The 20676-nt window shown below is 38.8% G+C and overlaps 1 protein-coding gene across 1 annotated transcript in view; it reads left to right on the top strand.

Annotated features, from left to right (window-relative positions):
- Positions 1-1472: 1472 nt before the first annotated feature.
- Positions 1473-20676, top strand: part of CNTN1 (contactin 1) — a 228126-nt gene continuing 208922 nt past the window's right edge. The window contains exon 1 of the mRNA XM_048300378.1: positions 1473-1606. The gene's annotated coding sequence lies outside the window, so the exon portion shown is untranslated. The remainder of the gene's footprint in view (positions 1607-20676) is intronic.

The raw sequence follows: 20676 nt of genomic DNA, 5'->3' as shown, positions 1-20676 counted from the left end.
GATTTTTCATAAGGGGAAATGTATGTTGCTTTGGTGTTACTCCCAACATAAGGATTGATCGTGAAGCAACAAGGGGCCTCAGTAAGAGGGCCTTGGACTAGATGAAGTTTCTCACTCTCTGGTCATTACTGTCATGCAGGTGGTGCAACCTAGTCAAGTGTTATTTCTGCTGTGCCTGCTTGTAACTGTGTCTTATCTGTCACTCTCTGTAAATGTAACATGTCATGGGGTTGCAGCCCCTGCTACCATCAAAAATTGTGTTTAATATATAGGGTGAACTCATGTATCAAAATTTTGCATGTTTTACGTTCCATCCCTCATGAGTCCTTCCTGCAACAGTCATCAGAAATTTGGCAGCTCGTGACTCTTCAGTGGATTGTATCTCCACTTCTCTGGACCTGTTTACTTTTCAGCCTCATATCTGTCTTTTTTTTTTACCCCTACGGGAATTTTGATTTGCGCAATTTATAATGTGGAAAATACCATAAGACTTGGGCTCAAGGGACAAGTAGAGGCTTTAAAAATAAGTATCTAGTCTTTGTGGTAATGAAAAAGAATTAAGAATTGTGGTCCTATATGGAAGATGCAAAGTTCAGAAAAGAAATTGAGGCTGAAGACAAATCGTGTCATTTCAAAATCATTCTCATAGTTTGTTAGGAAGGTGTTAATTGAAAGTTTGAACCTGGCATTGCCGAGCACATCCCTCGGGGGTCCTGAGCATCACGACTGCACCCTTGAAGTCTATCCCGTTTCCCAGCTCTTTTTTGATGCAGTCCGTGGATGCCGGCGCAGTTGAGAGCCACGCTCGGGGGTAGAGGCAGCACCTTAACTTGGGCTTCACCCGCGCTTTGGGCATGTGCAGCGCGCACGGCTGTGCCCGTGTCAGTCCGTGCCTGTGCCTGTGTGTCTGTGACCACGCGTGAGTGCGTCTCTGTGACAGCGGCAGCCCGTGCCGCACAAGCTCCCTGGACAGCGCGGGGTGCTGTTCCATCTGCAATCATGCGTCACAGACAGCGGGACGGGCGCGGATGGAGGGATGCCGAGCACCCTTCGCCTCCAGCCCTGCTCACCTTCGCCCCTCCCGCTCTGCAGAGGCCCCTCTCATCCCGCCCCCCGCCCACCTCAGCCAGGGCTGCCGCCCGGTGCGCGCCTCCGCCGCGCGGCACTCCTCACCCCGCTTTCACCACACTGCTTCCGTCCCAGCTCTCCTCCCGCTCCTCGGGAACAGGGGACACGAGCACCTATTCCGGCTCGTTCGCTCCCCCGCTCTCCCCTCACCTCTCCCGCTCTCCCTCACCGCCCCGCTCGCGCGCGCGCCCACTCGCTCGCGCGCGCACGAGTGACATCACCCCCGTCCAATCAGCCGTCGCCGCTCCCCGAGCCCCGCTCGGCCCCGCTCGGCCCCGGCGGCCCCGCGCGCGGCCGGGGCGGGGGCGCGCGGGCGGCTGTCAGCCCAGCCGAGCCGGCCGAGGACGCGCCGAGCCGAGCCAGCCGCGCCGTCCGGGCAAGGGCTGGGCCGGGCAGGGCCGTCCCAGACGTGCCCGGGGCGCAGCGGAGGTGGGGACGGCGCGGGGTGACAGCCCGGCCGTGCGGCGGCACTGCGCAGGTAGGGCACGGCTCGGTCGGCAGCGGGCGCGGCGGGCGCCCCCCGCCCGCGCAGCGCAGCGGGGTCCCGCGTTAGAGCGGCAGTGACAGAGCGGCGCGCGGCCACCGGCACCGCGCGGTCCCGGGAAGGGGGCGCCGCCCCGGGTGGGTCCCCTAAGCGGCGGGAGTCACAACTTTGCCAGTGCGGCAGGGGGAACCCGGGGAGCTGGGGCAGGTGCGGGGCGACGGGGCAGCCCCGAGCCCCGCCACGGCCCACGGTGGAACCCGTTCCTTTGCGGTGGCCGGGGGCGGCGGCCCTTACCAGGCACGGGAAGCGGGGCGGGCTGGGGGAAGCCGCCCCTTCCCAGGGCGCCTGTCCGCTGGGTACGGGATTACTCGGCATCCCGGGCTGCCGAAAGTGGGCCGCCTGCCCCGGGTAATCCCCCGGCGGGTGCTGTCCCCGCCGATCGTGGGCTCGGCGGGGGGGATGCGGGCTGGCGAGGGACCGGGATGCTGCCGCAGGGGAAGCCTCGTGCGCGGTTTCCTCTCCGTTTCCTACGGCGCACGTATAGATTTTGGCAGCGTGTGTAAAAACGCGTCCGTACCGTGGTCTTCCAGCGCATCATTTCAGCACCATGGTCTACATGCCGGAGCAGCCGCATCCTTGCGCCGTACGCGGATTCATCTGCCTTTTGGGTGTGTTTACTGGTGACGGGCAAAAAAGGGTGTTGGTTTTTTTTCACTGCACCTTCTTGCAGTAAAAATAATAGCGTTTCACTTTGTTTTCCCCTTGTAAAATGCTAATTTCGCCTTTTTTTTAGTGCCGCGTTTCCGTAAATGTCAGTAATTCGGAGCGGCTGTAGTAACCTGCTGGTGAGGGCAGAAATGCCATTGCTGAGCTCCGCTAAAGGCACCTGGAAGGGCTGAGCCTGCCCGAGGGTGCCGCGCCTGAGCTGCGCCTCGGTGAGCGGCTCTTTAGGAATTGCATCTGCTCTATGAAGAGCTGTTTAATTCTGTTTATGAAACCTACGGAAGATTATCTATGCAGTTAATCAACTATGCTCCATTTAGTAATGAAAGTAAACTGTGACCTCTGAGCTGCAAATGTTTTCGAGTTATATTCTAGCATAGTCATAGTTATATAACAATATTATAACACAGTTGTATTAAACCACATGCAACATTTAAGGATTTGTTAACGTTTCAAAAATAAGCCATTATGTAATTATTAGGCTGTACAACTAAGGGAAAAATACGCCTTTAAAATGCAGCCACCTGTGCAGAGGTGGCTATATCAAAGACGGTATTAACAAATATGGTACTTAGTGTCACTCTTTTGCATAGACTTACTTGTAAACCGGTAAAAATAGTGAACACAGGCCTTGAAATTGCATAAGACGGGGAAAGCTTTCTGAAATAACTTGAAGTTATAAAAATTCTCAGTGTTTTTCATCTACCGCTACTAACTTCTAAATGTCCTTGCAGTGCAAGTACTGTACAGATCTCTGTGAAAGGATGATCTTTGGCCCATGTTGTATAAATGATAATGGACCAAAATTTCATTAATGAGAACTCACCTTGAAAACTGTTGGTAGTATGAACCTTTTGTTTGGTCGTTTACATTCAACTGTGTGTTATCAGCATCTGTTGCTTAGTTTTTCTTTAGTGATAGTTGTCATTATAAAAAAAAAAATCTTTTCCATCTCTAAATTTTGCAAAAAGTAAAAATAACCTAAACAAAACTCTTCTGTCCTTGTCCGTATTTGTGTTATCCACAATGCTGTTCTAAACCAGCAAGGGATTTCCAGATTTACTTCTGAGAGGTGCTAAAAAGTAATGCAGCCTCAACACAGCTTCATGGTTATGCAAGAACCTTCTTGATTTCATAGAATTTTAAATTGAGTATCTTAAACCCCTTCTGTAGAGAAATCCCACATTATTAAGCTTATGGAACAAAGAGGTTTTAAGTGCCTTTTTGAGTATGTACTTCTGATCCAGTCTTAATGACATGATCACATACTATCTTTTTTTTTTTTTTTTTCCACAGGAGCCTTGTCTTTCACTGCATGGGATAGATTGAGCTCACTTAAGAGAATTCAGTATTTTTCATTGATCGTTGTGTGAGCCCATGATTTATTTATTCCATGTTACCCAGCTCTGCTTTGAAGACAGAACTGGTAACATCTGTATGAGCTTTGCTAAAGGGCTTATCATTATGTGATCAGAATGCCCCACAAAGTATTACTAGTTCATCAAGCACTACCAAAGATGAGACAAGACTTCTACAGATGGTTAACAGAGGCACAAAGAGGGCTAGGTGAAAAGTATTCACTCATTTTTGGTGCCCAATTTGAAACTTCTACAATTCTTGTAAATATGTTACTCAAGTTATACCTGCTACTGCTTTTTGTAACAGTCCTGACTGCTCCACGTTTGTGAGTGTATCTGTAGAGTGAATGGGGAAAAAGAGGAATTTACAGTTAAACTACAGAAATTTTTAGGTTAAATGGTTTCCTGCATGATAGTAAGGGGAATGAGGGGAAACTGCAACAGAGGGAACTTTAGTCATTAAAGCCTTTGTGGCATATTACAGAGCCCCTGTCCTGTTTTTTTTCTGCAAGCCCAGTTCTTCAGTAGATAAAACAAGAGTCCTATCCGCGTTAAGTTCTGTATCATCTTCTGTGGCAAGGCAACTTTGAATAAGAAGCACGTTTATTTAAATATTATTTAAAAAAACACACTCAAGGGAAGTTAAATGATGGTTGCACAGACAACAGTTTGTCATTTTACACCTTTTGAGTGCTTGATTTAGTAACCTTTTGTTGTTTGTGAAGTAGAATATGCATACATGTCCCATATACTTCCTTCAAACCTAGAAAATTAAAGGAATTAAAAAAAACCCCAAACCAAAACCAAGCCAACAAACCAAGAAAATGCAGAAAAAATTTGATTTTCCAAGTGAATTCCTTATTGTCTTACTGTATTGGACCTACAGTGGTTACAAAGAGAATTGCTAAAGTCTAATCCTTTGCAAAAAACTCCTGAACTTCTACCATCATGAGTGATAGCATTGTAAAAATGCAGTCCCTTTTATGTACTACAGTGGTAAAACAGAATGGCGTAACTTGTAGTGCATTTGCTCAGGTAGTGGGAAAGTGGTGGAAGACTGAAGTCCTTTCTACTGTAGGCTTTAGAATGTGTTGTGGTGCATGAGGGCTCTTGCTAGACTTCTGCAAGCACAGTCCTTTTCACTTCATCATTTATATGTATCCTAATCACAGTGTCTTTATCGTCCTGTAGCCAATCTCAGTCTTAGTTTTTTAGGTGTTCCTGGGCTTGAACATTCCAAATTTTTGTTTCTTTTCTCAGCCAGTCCTGTCCCCTTCCTTTTTTCCTGTCAGCTTTCCTTTTTACTTTTCTTTATTCCTTGGAGCTTCCTCATCCTGATTTGCTATGTCAGCCCAGTCTAGTCTCCTTTCCTCAGTCTCCAGTCGCTTTTTCTGTGCTTTTAGCGGACATTGGTCTCAGTTTTTATTCCTCTTCAGAGGCTGTAAGGTGGCTTTTGTTCTACACTGAAACAACACAGTACTTTCTTCTTAGAAGTTCGTGGTCTTTGTTACATTTTCAGAGATAAATGAAAGAGCGTAGCATTAACCTGAAGCTTGTCTATGCTGATGGCTTCAAGCCATAGTCACAAACATTTTTTGAAGAAAAATTCTTGTGGTTTTCCTGCATTGTTCCTTTTAAAAATTCAAATCTTGAACAAAATTTTTGGTGTGGCATGTAAGTATATGTTTTATATGCATTGTGGGAAAAAAAGGACAGACAGGACACTTTGACAAATTGTAAGTAGTTCTAAACATTAGAAATACCGAGCAACCTCAATAGTCCTAATTATGCAGAGAAATCAGCAATTCTGACTGTAGCATATCCTGTATTTTTGCTTAGCTAAGTTTTGTGGGGTTCTGTGCTGGCAAATAAAATAACTGATGATTTGGGTTTTTTTGGATTCATACTAATTTTTTTCATTTTATGTCAAGCTTTTATTACAGCCTCTTGAGACAAATACTTACAAAAAGATGATGTATGCCTCTCACCGAATTGAGATCTGGATAAAACTGGTGGCGTTACCACTGCACCATAGTGGTTTTGTTTACATAAGATCGTCTTTTGGATGTGGTAAAATGGTATTTGCAATAACTTAGTAGTTCTAGTGTCTGAAATAAAGGCATGGTTGATCTATGGTTGGCACTTCAGACTGAATAATTAATGTGATACAGTATGTTAAAAGGAAGAAATATAAATATACATATTTGACAAGTTCTTTGCTTTTATTTATGTCATGCTTTCATAATTGACACATAGTGGACAGATTGTATGTAGTTCCTATGCAAATAAGTTAGCTTGGAGCACAGAGATCAGGATTTAGTCATGAGATGATCTTTTTATAGCTTTATTGGAAACATCCTCTTTTACCATAGACAATTCAATTTTCTCCAGTTCAGCAAGAGTTGAACATGAGCGTTACTATTAGTTATTCCTAGTCAAGCTACTACTGAGAGTTGTTAGACAGTTGAATTTACTACTGTATTAGATTCAGCATGAAATTGATTTTCTTTTCCATAAAATATGAGTAATGCACTTCAGCTTACCAACTGCTAAATTTAATTTGTTTGTAAAAATAAAGGAGAGATGTTTATATATTCAGTCAAGCATTGGAACAGGTTACTCAGAAAAGTTGTTCAGTTTCTCTCCTTGAAAGTTTTCAAGACTGAAAAAATAAAGCCCCCAGTAACCTGACCAAATGTCTCAGCTTTCAGCAGGAGGTTGGGCTGGAAACCTCCCGATGTCCCTTACAATATGAATCCTTAAAATATGACATCCCTTATTCTGACATCTCTTATAGCATAAAATATCCTATGAGGTTATTCTGTAATCTCTGGGGGGGGGGGAAACATCAATATACAGTCTGAACAGTACTTTCTGAAAGGAAGAAGAAGATAGCTGTGCCAACAGACAAAATATTCAGTGGGTGAATGAAATAATGTTACAGACTGAATTCCCTTTTTAGTTTTTATTGGTAATTGTATTTAAATGCACTACTAGATTTGCTGTGCATTAGTTAGGCTTGATGTTTTATTATAGGTATGTTTTCAGGGAGATAATAGCAGGATGCAGTAGCTTCATCAGTTAACATTACATTGGAATAAGTTGTAGTTCTTCAGATTCACTGGAAAAAAGAATCGGGTCTATTAATACAACTGGTTTTTATGAAAATTTATTTTTCATACAAAATCTCATACTCAAAATCTGAATGTAAATATTTAAAGCAAACACTGATGCTGCTAAGTGGAACAGGCTGTTCATGTTGTCTCAGTGTTGTTCCTAGTTACGGCGCTAATCTTTCTGGGAATGATCAGTGCTTACTGAATGGGGAGATAACTAGGTGCCCTGTCTTAAGCAGAGGGATGGGACAACAGAAGAGTGACTGGTTCTAACACGTCAGCTTCAGTGAGATGGGAAATTTTGGGTTTTCCACAACCAGGAGAGAAATCCATGTAATTCTAAATTTTTGTGTACTGTAAAAACACTGATTTTTTTTTTTTTAGTGCCTACTTATAATTCAAGTAATGTGTTATGCAGTGATGAATATGTAACTTTTTGAAAGCTGTCTTGATTTATGAATGCCATAAATTAACCTTTCACATATAGTTTTGTTTTTCACTATGTCTTTTATTGAGGCTTTTCGTGTTTACGATTCATCAGAGCTTAGGAGAAATAAACCAATTTATTTTTTCTTTCTTCTGTGAGAAAAGAGAAGCAGTCATATACCTCAAATATTTCTTAATGAAGACTTCCTTCTAGATATCTGTATTTCCAACTAGAATGCTTTCTCTGAAACTTGGAATAAAGCTGACTTTGTTTTGATAAACGCAATCAGTTGTCCTGCCAACTACTCACTGATAAGCCCTTAAATAAAATTGAAAATAGATTAAATGTGTTTATGTTGTAGAGCAAAACTGTATTTTCCTTTACCAAGTATTATTAGAAAACTTGTAAAAGTGCCTAGAAGGATAACGCACCTGATGAGGCTTGCTGTTTGTATAGAAGTGGGAACTCTGCTCTTACTAGTAGTACTTTAGAGAAAGCTTTGTATTTTTTCACTATGATCAGTTTTGAGCAAAGCTAAAAGAAAATATTCAAGATAAATGAGAAAGAGCAGCTAGAAATACTACATTTTTTGTTTTCTGAATGTCTTCTTCTGAAGAATAAGGTCATCTCCCTTTTATAGTATTGCCAGAAGCCCAGCTCCCCTTTCATCAGCAGTCTACAGTTTACTTCTTTTATAAAAATGAACTTTGGAATATTGAACAGTTTCCACTCAGATTTTCATTATAAAGGAGCTCCCAGGGAGACCAGCTGCTGTTGAAATAGATCTTGGGAAGCCAGGGATTCTGAAACGCTCCTTTTTTCGCCTTCTTGGTGTCACTTCCTGAACTCTCTTTGCTCTGTATTTTTATTATACCTTTTCCTTCCAACTTTTTCTGACCCTACAATTTTTCAGAAGTTTTTAACATGTTTTGAAGAAGTATCCAGTTCTGCCGCTTAGACTTGGTGTAGCTATGATGTCTGTGAAAAATGCATAAACAGGCCATCACAATGGCAGAATTAGTCTACAAGTTGACTGTAATAGGTTGTTTTGGAAATAAAGGTGAAAGTTCAGCATTTACTATGCTTTAATAATTATGTATGATTTTGGTTTTGATGGCTTTAATTTCTTTTTTGGCGTAATTACTCTGCAGCTATTGTAAAACAAACAAAACCTGAACAAAACCAAAACAAAACCATTGAAGGATAGCTGTTGGAATGGTTCCAATGCTGACTTCCATTCTAAACATCTGAGGTGATACTTACACTTTGTTGTTTAACCATCTTCTGTTTAAGTTTTGCATTAGATCTTGTTAGATGGATACTTCGGGTACTTTGGTCATGGGTTGTTTTTTTTAGTTTGCTTTTTTTTTTTTTTTAAGTCAGTGTAGGAGAAAAGGTTTTTTGTCATAATTTTAAGGGAATACTGAATAAGATCCTAATTCCTTTGCTTCATCATAATAGTTTATTGCCTCTTTCATTTCTTGGTGTTGAACTGCGCCGTTCAAAAGTAGATTTTTGCAAAATTTACTGATGCGTTAACTGAAAAATGCATGTATGTGGTAATTCCTATCGCAACCGATCTACCTGATAATTCTTGCCTTTTTATGAAGAGATTATATGTGTAAGCATATAGGAGTTTAGATGAAGAACTAATTTCCTTTTAAGTAGCTGGTATTTGTAAAATAAGAGTCTGGAAAGCACTGGCAAAATCTAATTAAAATTATTAAAAAAATTCTTTAATGGTAAAAATACTTAACTGTTGTATCTGACACATTTACCTCATCCAGTCACTGTTACCTTAACTTATATTCATATGCTCAAACGTATCTGTATGCAAGGTCTTTCCCCTATGCACTCCTATTTTTTTGAAGATAGTGAACTGAAGAAGAAAGTTACCTCTATTAAATACTCCCAAAAACAGAAGCAAAGAGAAGCAGATAATCTCAAGTAGGATGATTTTGAAGAACTGGGTTTAGAAGTTACTAATTCCATTATTAAAATGTCAGTGTAAAAACTACTTTGACTTAATTGCATTGTACTGAAATTAACAAGTACATTTACTAAGTAGTGAATGCTTTTTATTCTTCTGGGGATCTTCTGTCAATATGTGCAAAAAATGAGTCATTACTTGAGGAATTTCTTGTGCTGAAGTATTTCTCCCTGTTTCTTCTTGAAAATTTCATATTGAGTATGAAACAGGAGCAAGACCAATATAAATTCTCACTCTGGGATAGTGGAGTGGATAATTGTTTTAAAATATTAATAGCTTTTTTTTTTAATGTGATGGTGATCTGTGGTTTTTTAGCTAAGAATACTTGAGATAACTAAAGGGTTTTGAGTGAAAAAGACATGATTGCATTTTCATTACCAGGAATTTTTCGATTCATTTATTATTAGGCTATGTGATTCCAAAATGTGATTTTGGGGCCTGGAGGAAAGTGGTATATGTGAGAAAAAGGGTTAATTTGCGCTTAACTGTATAGGTAAAACACAGAAAAAGGTAAATTTGATTAAATCAAGTATTTTGTTTTTGTGAAAATGGGGGTTTACTAATCTACTGCTCAGAATGGCAGAGATTGCTACAGAAACTTAAAGGCATAAAGGAAGTTTTGTAGTTAAAACAGCCTCAGGTTTGTAATAAAGCACAGCTGTTGCCACTTCCGTTCACATTCCATTATAGTAATTCATTCTGTGGGTTTTCTACAGACCAGCTGACCCAGTCTTAAATGTGGCTGAACCATAAAACCTGTTTTGTCTCATTTCTATGAGATCTTATTTGAAGTATTCAAAAGATAAAAAGGCTTTTTTTCTTTTTTTCTTCAGAAGGGTTAACTACAGTCAAATGTGATGTTTGTATCTGAAGTTACAGCATCTTCATATAATCCAGACTTTGCCTATGCATATACTGAAAAGAAGCACAGAGTATCTGCATAGGATTTAATTTTTTTTTTTAACTAGGACAACTCTGAAGGAAATATACTTCAGTGCATTACCATATACTTATGTATTACCTCAGTTTTATTTACATTCATGTAGCAGGCTCTTGTGACCTACTAAATATTTTTAGCTGATCTTATCCTTGGTAGTGTTGCTAACATGGTATTTAAACTGATAGTGATTAGATAAAGCCTGCAAATAGTCACTAAGGTTCCCTGTGTATGTGTTGTGTGGTTTGTTGTTTTTAAAAAACGACAACAAACCAGTCCCCAAAAAACCAACAAATACCTAGCCCTCTGGTATGGTAAAAATGCCAAGAGAAGAAAAGAGAGCGTGGAAGGAATATATGTGTTTTTTTGGCCACTGTCAAAAAAATTCTGATATACCACGTAAACCAATGAAAGCAGGTCAGAGTTTACTGTTCTGTGATTATTTAATACTACCAAAGCACCTACTTATTTTATGTAATAGAACTAATCAGCTTTTAGATATTCTTTGCAGACCAGCTTGAAAGAAAACTGGATTACAGTGAAGGATATGGAGCACCTTGAAATGTAATTTTTATTCCAGCAGTTTAGTATCTGTCTCTAGACAGCTGCTTGTTAAAGTTAGCATGCTTCTAGGTAGAACAGTTTTGATACTTGTTTGTGACTGTCTAAACTAAAGCGCTCCAAACAATTAGGGTATTCTTGGCCTATTTTTAAAGGACTTTCATGTTTAATGAGGTATTAAACTTTTTTTTTTTATAAGTACCTAGTGCCTTTCTGAAAGGGTAAAACATTTATTGTGTGTGTACTGGCTAGATACTGTGCTGTTTAAGGGGGGGGTGCAAGCAGCCGAAGAACAGGTTTTTGGCATTTGTCTTGGATACATTGTAATCTAAGATAAAAGGGAAACATGGTTATTTGTGTAGCTACTAAACTAGATTTTTGAAATTATGGTGTACCAGCAGGGAAATTCCAATTCAGCTTCATAAAACACAGGTAATCATTCCAAAGAGTCCAGGGACTAATTCTTGCCTGTTCTGGGAGAATCAGTTGTTAAATACACATTCTCAGTATTTTTTTGCTTGCCAGTTGATCTTCCTCATATGAAAGTTTTGTCAGAACATAAAATTCAGAGTTAATAATAGGTGAATTTAAATGAGAGGACTTTTTGTTAGCTGTTAACATTAGGCCTTTATCCTTTATCATCCAGATGCAAGTTTGGGATTGGACTGAGCTCTTTCTGGCTGGAGATGTTTACCATGGTATAGAATATCAATATTTAGGCGTTGGGAATAACTTCACAGAACACAGACACTTCTATTTCCTCTAAACAATCCTTCAGGATGTTGCTAAGAATTTATGTAAAAAGCATATTTATTTTTGTGGGTTTATGTCTCTTAATCTACAGGGTAATTTTATTTATTTGGACTTCATTATTCCTGTTCTATGGGATCTTTACCTGGGAGTTTGTTTAGTACATATGAAAAAATGCCAGTGTGTGCATTTGGGTGACATTTTAAAACTTAATTTACTCTTCCTGAAAAATAGCAAAATTTTCTTTTGCTGGATATATTAATTTGATACATTGCTTGTACTCATGCTTGTCTCCAAATTCAAGGCTCATTAAAACTTGTAAGCCAGCCTTTCATCCTGGATTGTTCTTTCATCTTCCCTGGAAGTTCTCTTGATGGCCTGAGAGCTCCTTAGGTAGATGTAATCTCACATCTCAGGATAGGGAATGATGAGAATCTGGGTTAGAGGAGGCAGTAGCTAACAAGTGCAAACACACATTTCTTAATTTGCCTAACTTGTTCTGTTGTTCAGTCTGAAGTTGTCTGCATGAGTTTAAATTCACATCAACAATTTAGAACAAGTAGTCTGATTTTTCCCTAGTATGGATTAGTACTGCTCATGAATTTTTACTGACTATGTCTCAAAAACAGAGTCAACTGAGAGATTTCAAAAAGTGGTAGGAGTGCAACCAATTCTTATGTTCTTGAAGTTATGTTCAAGGTAACTTCTTGAAGATATGTTCAAGGTCTTTCAAGATACTTCCAATTGGGAGCATCATTACCTGTGAAATTACCTGTCTTCTAAGAGGTAGTTGTCTCTCAGACTTCATTCCTCTGAAAGTCATCTAAGAGATGCTAGCACTGATTTGGTCTCTGAACATTTGCTGCTAATTGAATGGTAATTCTGAACATCTTAGAAGGCTTGACTGGCCAGGATTATGGGCTTCACCTGATCCCAGGATGTAATATGGAAACCCAATGCCTAATTCATGATTTGAGCTGAAAGCCTACCATCTCTCAAATTGTCTAAAAAATTAAAATGATGAAGAAGACTGTAATACCAGACAAGGAGATATTTTATTGTATTAATGTACAGGAGCATATAATCAAATCAAAGATGCAAACTGATATAGTGGGATTATTATTTTTAATGGTGATTTGAAGATTTGGTAGAAAAAAACCCCTAAGACTCTAATTCAAGCCCGGCAATTCAAGAAACTGCTTGGTGATTGAATAGACTGGTACTATGGACTATGATTTTTATTAAAGCCTTTCACTTTTGCATACACAAAAAGCTTTGCTTTTTAGATATTTGTAGTTCAGTTGTTATATTTTCAAGAATTTTATTTTTCTTACACTTCTTCTACATTATAAAAGTTTCCAAATAAATGTAATCTTTCTTATTTGGCATACTACACATGTTTTTGCATGCATTTGTGATTTACTTTATATAATTGGACCATTTTTTGTGGGAGGAGTTGTAGTCTGCCAATTAATTTATGTTTCAGTTTGTGGGAAGATAGGGACACTTACAAGGTTGAATTTTTTAGTTGCAAAGTTTTGCATTACTGCATATAGATAAGTAGAAACACCTGTATTCTTGTTTTTCAGTCAGTCAGACCTAGAAGGCTCTTTCAAAGATAGCTGAAATCAATGAAGGAATCCTTCATAGATTTAAATTCCTTATCCAAAAGTACAGGTTTATATGTTTTCTCAGTGCAGTGGGATATAAAAGCAGAAATATTTTTTGCAGACTTTTAGAAATACTCTCTTACCATTTTACAGACATTTGCAAATAGTGTTTTGGTTAGATTTTTTAAAATTATCTTATTTTGTTAATTCTGACTGCAGAAGTGTATGAAAACATTACTGTATCTCTTTTCTCTCTGTTGGTCTAGTGACAGTTGGCAGGTGCTGGCTCCCAGTGAGAGCTGTAAGTTGCACAGCTTGGTAATTGGCATTGAAATTGAGTAAGGAAATTGCCTCCTTCTCCTATGCTACAACACAGGCTTTCTAAGACAAGTTCTTTTCCTTTTCCAGAGAAAATCAGCCATTATTAAATTTTCTCAGAGAAAAAGTGTGTACATGTGGGCATCATGAGCAAGAAGTACTTGCTGTCTGAATGACTTGTGTCAGTAAGAGCCAGCAGCTCAGTCTCACCTATATCTCTGAAAACCAGTCTAAGAATGTTTGGAAGTTGAAGAGGGTGCTGATGGGGAAAAACTTCAGGGGTACCTGTGTGAAATGAGTGGCAAAAGATATTCCTGTACAAAGAACAAAAAGTTGTCTGTCTTCAGTTACATAGAAAATGTCTCCTTTCCCCCTCACTAAAAATAACACTTCTATACTGTACATCTGAAAATACGATTCTTTACTACTTCATTTTTATTTTCTTTCATTTTTTTGTTAGTTTGCGATTTTTTGTGTGTGTTGTTTTACTTTTTTTTTTATGGAGCAACAGTATAGTTAATAGTGAGTTGTTTTGTGAGATATTACTACTGAAAGATACTTGTAAGTGTATGTTGCTTTGAACAGTTATCGGAGATTGTGTCAGTGTGTATGGGCACAAGCTGCACTTAAAGCCAGAACTATGGAGTTCAGAGAAATCTGTCACTCTGTGAGGCTAGTGGAGTCCCTTCATGCATCAGATACAAGATCTGAGCTGATCATGTCTTGGAGTTTGTAGTAGCTTTTCTTCTTAATGAAAGTATTAAAAACCCATTTATTTGAGTACATTTTCAGAGACAAATTATATAAAGAACGAACCTACATGTTGACAAAAATACTTTGTTCTGCAGATATTGTAATGCATGTCAGGGTATGCAGGAGATTTAAGTCCTGATCTCATTTAGAGCATCCAAACACACTGGTAAATTCTCTTTTCCCTGATAAGGGGGTGAGTCAGAGAGAGACAGATTCCAGTGAAAATGTCTTAGAAGAACTTCTATTCATTAAGCTTTTACTATGAATAGAATAAGGCTGTTACTAAAAGGAGATGATTGCATGGTACATTTGCTTGTCTCCTGCCACTGTTCCCACTCCCACAGGTGCACGCTGTCCCACAGGCACTGCCACACACAGCAGCACTCCCAGTCACCCGTGTGGAGCCCAGCCCGGCTGGTCACTCCCCAGGGACAGCTGCACTGGTGTGACACAGAGCCCTCACAGGTCCTGCATTCCCTCTGCAGCCCATGCAGACCTGGTGTCTGAGGGTGCACCTCGGATGGGGACTGACCTGCACAGCCCCTCGCTGCCACCGACGTGGCCTGGGGGCCTTACACACGCTCTGCCGGCTCTGTGTCTTCTTTTGTGTCTTTGATGCCTTAGGTTTTAATTTTCGTATTTTTCAAATCCCCTATTGCTTAGTGTGTAACTCTGAAGTTTCTTGTAGCCTGTTAACTTCTGCTCTCTCATGCTAGGTAGACATAACAAAGCCTCTCCAGGCCTGCTCTACAAGGACACTCAGACTGTCCTTGGCTGAAAAAGTATAAACCAAAAACCTCTAAAGAGGGGCAAGCTTGGGGCAATTACATCATTAGCTGAAGCATTAATTGGAGAATTAACCCTGATATGCAAACGAACCAAACTTACAAAAGTGTGAAGAACTCATGACCTGTTGTCCATCTTGGGGTCCATCTTGGTAGTAGCCTCTGGCTCCCTTTGAAGGCCCTTCAAATAAATGCCTACCTTTATTCCCTTATTCTTGTCTAGTCTCTGGTTTTTTGGGTGGCCACTTCAGGCATCATCTTGAGGATGCAATAGGACAACAAATCTCCATATCCTTTGAGTGTTTGGTAGACTTCAACACCTTCTCAGTACATATGGTTCTCTTTTTAGTTTGCTCTTTTCTACTGAGTCCATTTACAGAAACTCCCAGCAACGGGATTTTTATGACAAAACAACCCTTGTATAACTGATACTTTATTGAAAAAGTGCAATGGCATGTCACTTCCCTGTGAAACACTTTTCTCAACTTTCTTCCAATCTTCTTATTATATTTGGAATTGAACTGTAATCAGTTTGAATTTTCTTTTTGTATTCTAGTTTACTTCTGTGGAGGTTTTTTATTTGTTACACTGTGACAAAGTTCAATTCCATTTTCCAATTATAAAAATACTAACAAAAAATGTGTCACATTAAATGCATTTCATGACAATTTTATCTAATGTTTTAATGCAATTCCAACACAAATATATTTATTATAACTGAGTGAACTATTTCTGCAGAAGCAGCTATCTTTATTTCAAGATTGTCCTTCCCCTTTCTCAATAACCAATATTATTTTTTCCCTTTTACCAAACTTTTGTATTTCTAATTTCTGCCATTGAAGCTTGTGTCACTGTGAAACTTTCCAGTTGATGCTAAAAATGGAAAGAAGCTGAATCTAGTGGTTTACCATAATTTAAGGTGCCTTGCACCCTCTGCAGGTTTTGTACTTCCTAGAAAGAAACAGAAGAAAGCTTTATGGATTTTCACTATTGCTAGCTGGTTATTAGGTCCGACATTAATCACACATGTGGAGTTACATATTGGGAATAATTTAGCCGATATCAAGGGAGTGACACTGGCATAAAACTGGTTTTAATGAGCTTTATCTGCAGACAACTTTGAAGATGAGAAATAATTTACATAACAGTTTATTTCGTCGGTGAAAGTGTAGATTAAGTCAGTTTTTTAGGTGCTATTAATTGGACAGCTTTCAAAGTACTATTATTTCACTGCAAGTAAGATGAAAAGATCTGACCTGTAAATGTTAAGAGCATTATAATTACTGTTCTGTCAATGCTATTCAATATTGTTCGATCAACTACTTTTACTACATAAAATTATTCCCATATATTTCATTTCTATATGCCTGAACAATATCTGAACCCTCTCCTGAGATGATCCCCGCTGTCTTAGCTGCTGGGAGGTCATTCTAGGTATCAGTGTAGATTCTTGCAAGCACTGTTGACATTGTACAGAACTTGTAATGGCCATATCCCATCAGATGATCTCTGAGTTTTCTCATGTAGTACTCTCACTGTCCATAGATAGATACGTAGATCAAAGATGAAATTGTTTATCACTCTGCAAAAGCTATTTCACTAGCTCTGTTGCATATGTTGATTTGACTGCAAGTGGAATTACTATATTTGAAGAAGAATTTTTAAGATACTGTTTAGGATGTTATACATTTCATTACTGATGAGTTGTAAAGGCATCTCTAATACTTTAGAATGGAGATAAGTTTAGGTTCTGCTTTTCACCTCTGAAAAATATTGAATTTCTTGTGAGTGTTAGGAGATACCAAGCTAGTTGGATTTACCACTGTATGAGAGAAGTATGTTATGTCTGTGCTTTTCGGTGTCTCTGAGTACTTAGTTTTTAATATATCCTTAGATATAGGCTGAAACATAGCACAATGTTTTAATTTAATTTCCAAATTCTTAATTACTTGAACATTCCATTTGGATCTGATATGTACCTTCGAGCATATTGGCTGCAGAGTGTCCACTTGATGGTTTCACTATATGGGGTTGTCAATTTAACGTGATGAATAGCTCAGTAATTCTGGAGTCATTCCATACTTTGTAACTCTACAGTGAAGTGGGAATCCTATTAATTCTTTAAAAATCTAATTCAGGTTCTTTTGAAATCATTAAATTGTATTTTTAAATGGCATATTAATATCTTCGAATATAGCAATAATTTTTTAAGAACCTGCAAGTAAATCAGACAATTAGATTTAATGAAAATTAAGTAAAATCTGTATTCTCTCAGGGACGTAACATTTGTGTGTGTCTTATTTTATTTTTTTTCTGAGTGATTATGTTAATGTAAATAAACAATTTGAATTTGTCACCACTGTTAATGTTACTAATAAGTATTTGAATACTTCAGTTTGTAGTAAATAAACATTTATTATTTTAGAACCACAGAATTGCCAAGGTCAGAAAAGACCTCTAAGATCATCTAGTCCAACTATAAACCTAACACTACTAAGTTGATCACTATGCCATTTCCCTAAGTGCTGCATCTACACATCCTAAATTCCTCCAGGGATGGTGACACAATTAATTCCCTGGACATCCTTTTCAACGCCTGACAACTCTTTTCCTGAAGACATATATCCCATCTAAACATCCTGAATGAGGCCATCTCCTCTTGTTCTATTGCTTGGTACCTGGAAGAAGAGACTTGACACCCACCTTGTTGCAGGTTCTCAGATGGTTGTAAAGAGGGATGAGATCTCCCCAGAGCTTACTCTTCTCCAGCCTAAACACCCCAGCTCCCACAGCTGCTCCTCATCAGACTTGAGCTCCAGACCCTTTACCAGCTCCATTATCTTTGTCTGGATACACTCCAGCCCCTCAATGTCCTTCTTGTAGTGAGGGGCCCAGAACTGGACACAGGATTTAAGGTGTGGCCTCACCAGGTGTGGCTGAATACAGGGGGACAATCCCTGCCCTGGTCCTGCTGGCCACACCATTGCTGATACAGGCCAGGTGCCATTGGCCTTCTTGCTACTGAAGCCTGAGCAAAGAGGGCATTAGTTAGCTCAGCCTTTTCCTCATCCTTTGTCACTGTTTGCCCCCTCGTCCAGTAAAGGATGGAGATCTCTTTAGCCCTCTTTTTGTTGCTGATGTATTTATGGAAACAGTAGGCTACCAAAAGGCCCTGTGAAAAATGCTTAACTAAAGCCACTGTGATATGAAGAAAAAAAAAAAAGGGTATTTTTATTTTGTGATAGCCGCTTTGTTCTCGGTTCCCTAAATAGTTAGGGATAGCAGATAGCAGATAGTACCTGTGTTCCCCTAATTTTTACTGACTCCTGTGTAAACATAGTGTTGAATATCTGGGAGAAGGGAGGGAAGAGAGAGTTGTTTTGGTATATTTAAATTTTGTATAGTTTTGCAGTATTTTTGAGCTTCACTTGCTGATAATGGAATTCCTCCTTTTAGTATAGTCATTCTGTTTTCTTTTAAAACTTTTCTGTTAAATTACGGATCTGAAAGATTTTGTTCTCATTTTTGCCATCATAAAGATGCAGAAATTGAATTTATAAAGGGATATATATTGCTGTAATTTCAGATGGCATACTCTGATAATTTGTTAATTCAGAATAGAATCTGTTGTTTATAAATGAGTAGGGTTTCGGGTGGAAAAAGGAAAGCATTTTCAGCACTGGTTTGAATACATATTTAATCAATCTTTAGATTAATTTGTATACTGAAATATGCAAATAGTTCAAGGGAATGAATGATATCCCAGGTGATTTAATCTGTTTGCCACAGAGGCAATACATTCAATTTTGAGAAAAAGCAGAGAGTATTTATATTTTTAGTAGATGAGCTCCTGGAAAGTTTAAAAGTTTTTTTTCTACTTGAAAATTAATCACCTTAACAATATCTTGGGTTTATTAAAAAGTGGTGGGTTACAACAAGGTTTCCAACACTCTTGTAGTGATCAGTTATTCAATGTAATACTTATATAAGGAGCCGTAGAAGAGGAAGGTGACAATAACTTCTGAGTGTCAACCCTGCAAGACACTATTTTTTTCCTGCCTTTGAGTGTCTAATTTATTATTTTTTAATGTGAATAAACTAAACTACACCAACCTCCTTTTCTCAAAATGCCAGCCTCCTTTACTTGAAGTGAAGCAGGTTAATTTTTTTTGATATTTGAATGCAAGTACCTGATTACACCTTTTAATTTGGAAGAGCTCAGAGTCCTTGGCTGTAGGAAAAGAAAACACTTTCAGGAGAATCTGGAAGAACACACTGACCCCACAACTACTCTGAACAGTGCAGATCTCAATGGTCCTTTAATAGCAAGTTCCCTTAAACTGTATGCAAGTGTCATTTATCTCCTTTCAGCTGCCTCTGTGGCTCAGTTTAGCTCACGGACATGCAGAGTCTTACCACATAATCCCTTAAAGACAGTGCTTGTATTTGTTATCTTTCTAGACACAGTGTTTTATCTCCTGTGAACCCATTTGATATGGGTTTCTGGTCCTTGTATGAGTTATATTCCAAGTAATGCCCTTGTAGATGTTTGCATGGAGGACTGTGAGCAGGCTGTTTCTGTTGATGTGCTGTATTTTAGACCAAATGTTTTTTCCCTTTTTTTTTCCCCAGTACTTAAAGCTATTGAAAGGTATAAGCACAGTAAAAAACAGAACAAAGTTTGAATAATTATCATAGATGCAACGAAGGAAGAAATCTGCTGAATTTCATTGCCTGATGACAAGATGATCTATTTCAGTTTAAATTAATAAGTAATTCTGCAGGGGTTTTTTGTTTTGTTTTGGGATGGGTTTTTTTGTGTCATGGTACTTTTAGAATGCTTATTATGTTTCATTTTGAGCAAGTTTTATGTTCTGTTTGGGGATTTTGGTAGCTGTTCAGACAGAAATACTCTGTCGATGTATTCAGACAGATGGTTGTCCTGTACAGTATGTGCAAGGATGTTCTTTTCTCTGAAACTGAATTTCAGCTTTGACTGTTAAGAGTTTGGGATTATGTTCATTTTCCCTCTCGGATTCAGATGCTGATGTAGCCCCTGGAGAATAGTCTTCTGGTTATCACTAGAGGCAGTAAATGAAATCTGTAAAATGGAAGAAGTAGGTCATGGTTTATATTCTGGTTTTGGGTTTTTCACTAAGTGGAGTAATAGAAAAGTCAATGCTTATTGAAACCTCAGGGCATCATTTGTTGATACTGATACTGTCACGAGGAGAAGTTTGACAGGTCACTGATTAAGTATTTCCATGATTGGATTTCATGAGAAAAGAGATGATGATGATGATGATATTTCAGCTTGAATTTCTAGTCAAATAGAAGTGAGGGTTGCCTTTGACTTTTCTCCCCATTATGCAGATGTGAAATTGATTTCAGTTTATTTGTCTCTGAAGAATTTACTTTTTAATAGAGACCACCTTTTTAATGACTTGGTTAATTCTAGGAAAAATACATTAGAAATCACTTTAAAACTTGGCACTTTTTATAACTTATTACAGCTTAAGAGACCTCATCTGGAGATCTCTTACAAAAGAGAAAAAACTTCCCCAGACTGCTGAAATGATCCCCTGGTAGAGATTTGTTGTTTATTTGTTGATACAAATAAATGTGAGTAAGCCATCTGAACAACCAGCAGTCTAGAAGTCCTGAGGCACAAAACATGTCCCATTGCATCAAAACAGATGCATTGTAGAGTTATTAAAATATTTTACTTAAATTTTA

The sequence above is a fragment of the Corvus hawaiiensis genome, chromosome 4, assembly GCF_020740725.1.
Source record: "Corvus hawaiiensis isolate bCorHaw1 chromosome 4, bCorHaw1.pri.cur, whole genome shotgun sequence".
NCBI classification, from domain to species: Eukaryota; Metazoa; Chordata; class Aves; order Passeriformes; family Corvidae; genus Corvus; species Corvus hawaiiensis.
Note: the sequence above shows the minus strand (reverse complement) of the source record. Positions and strands in the feature narration are given on the sequence as shown.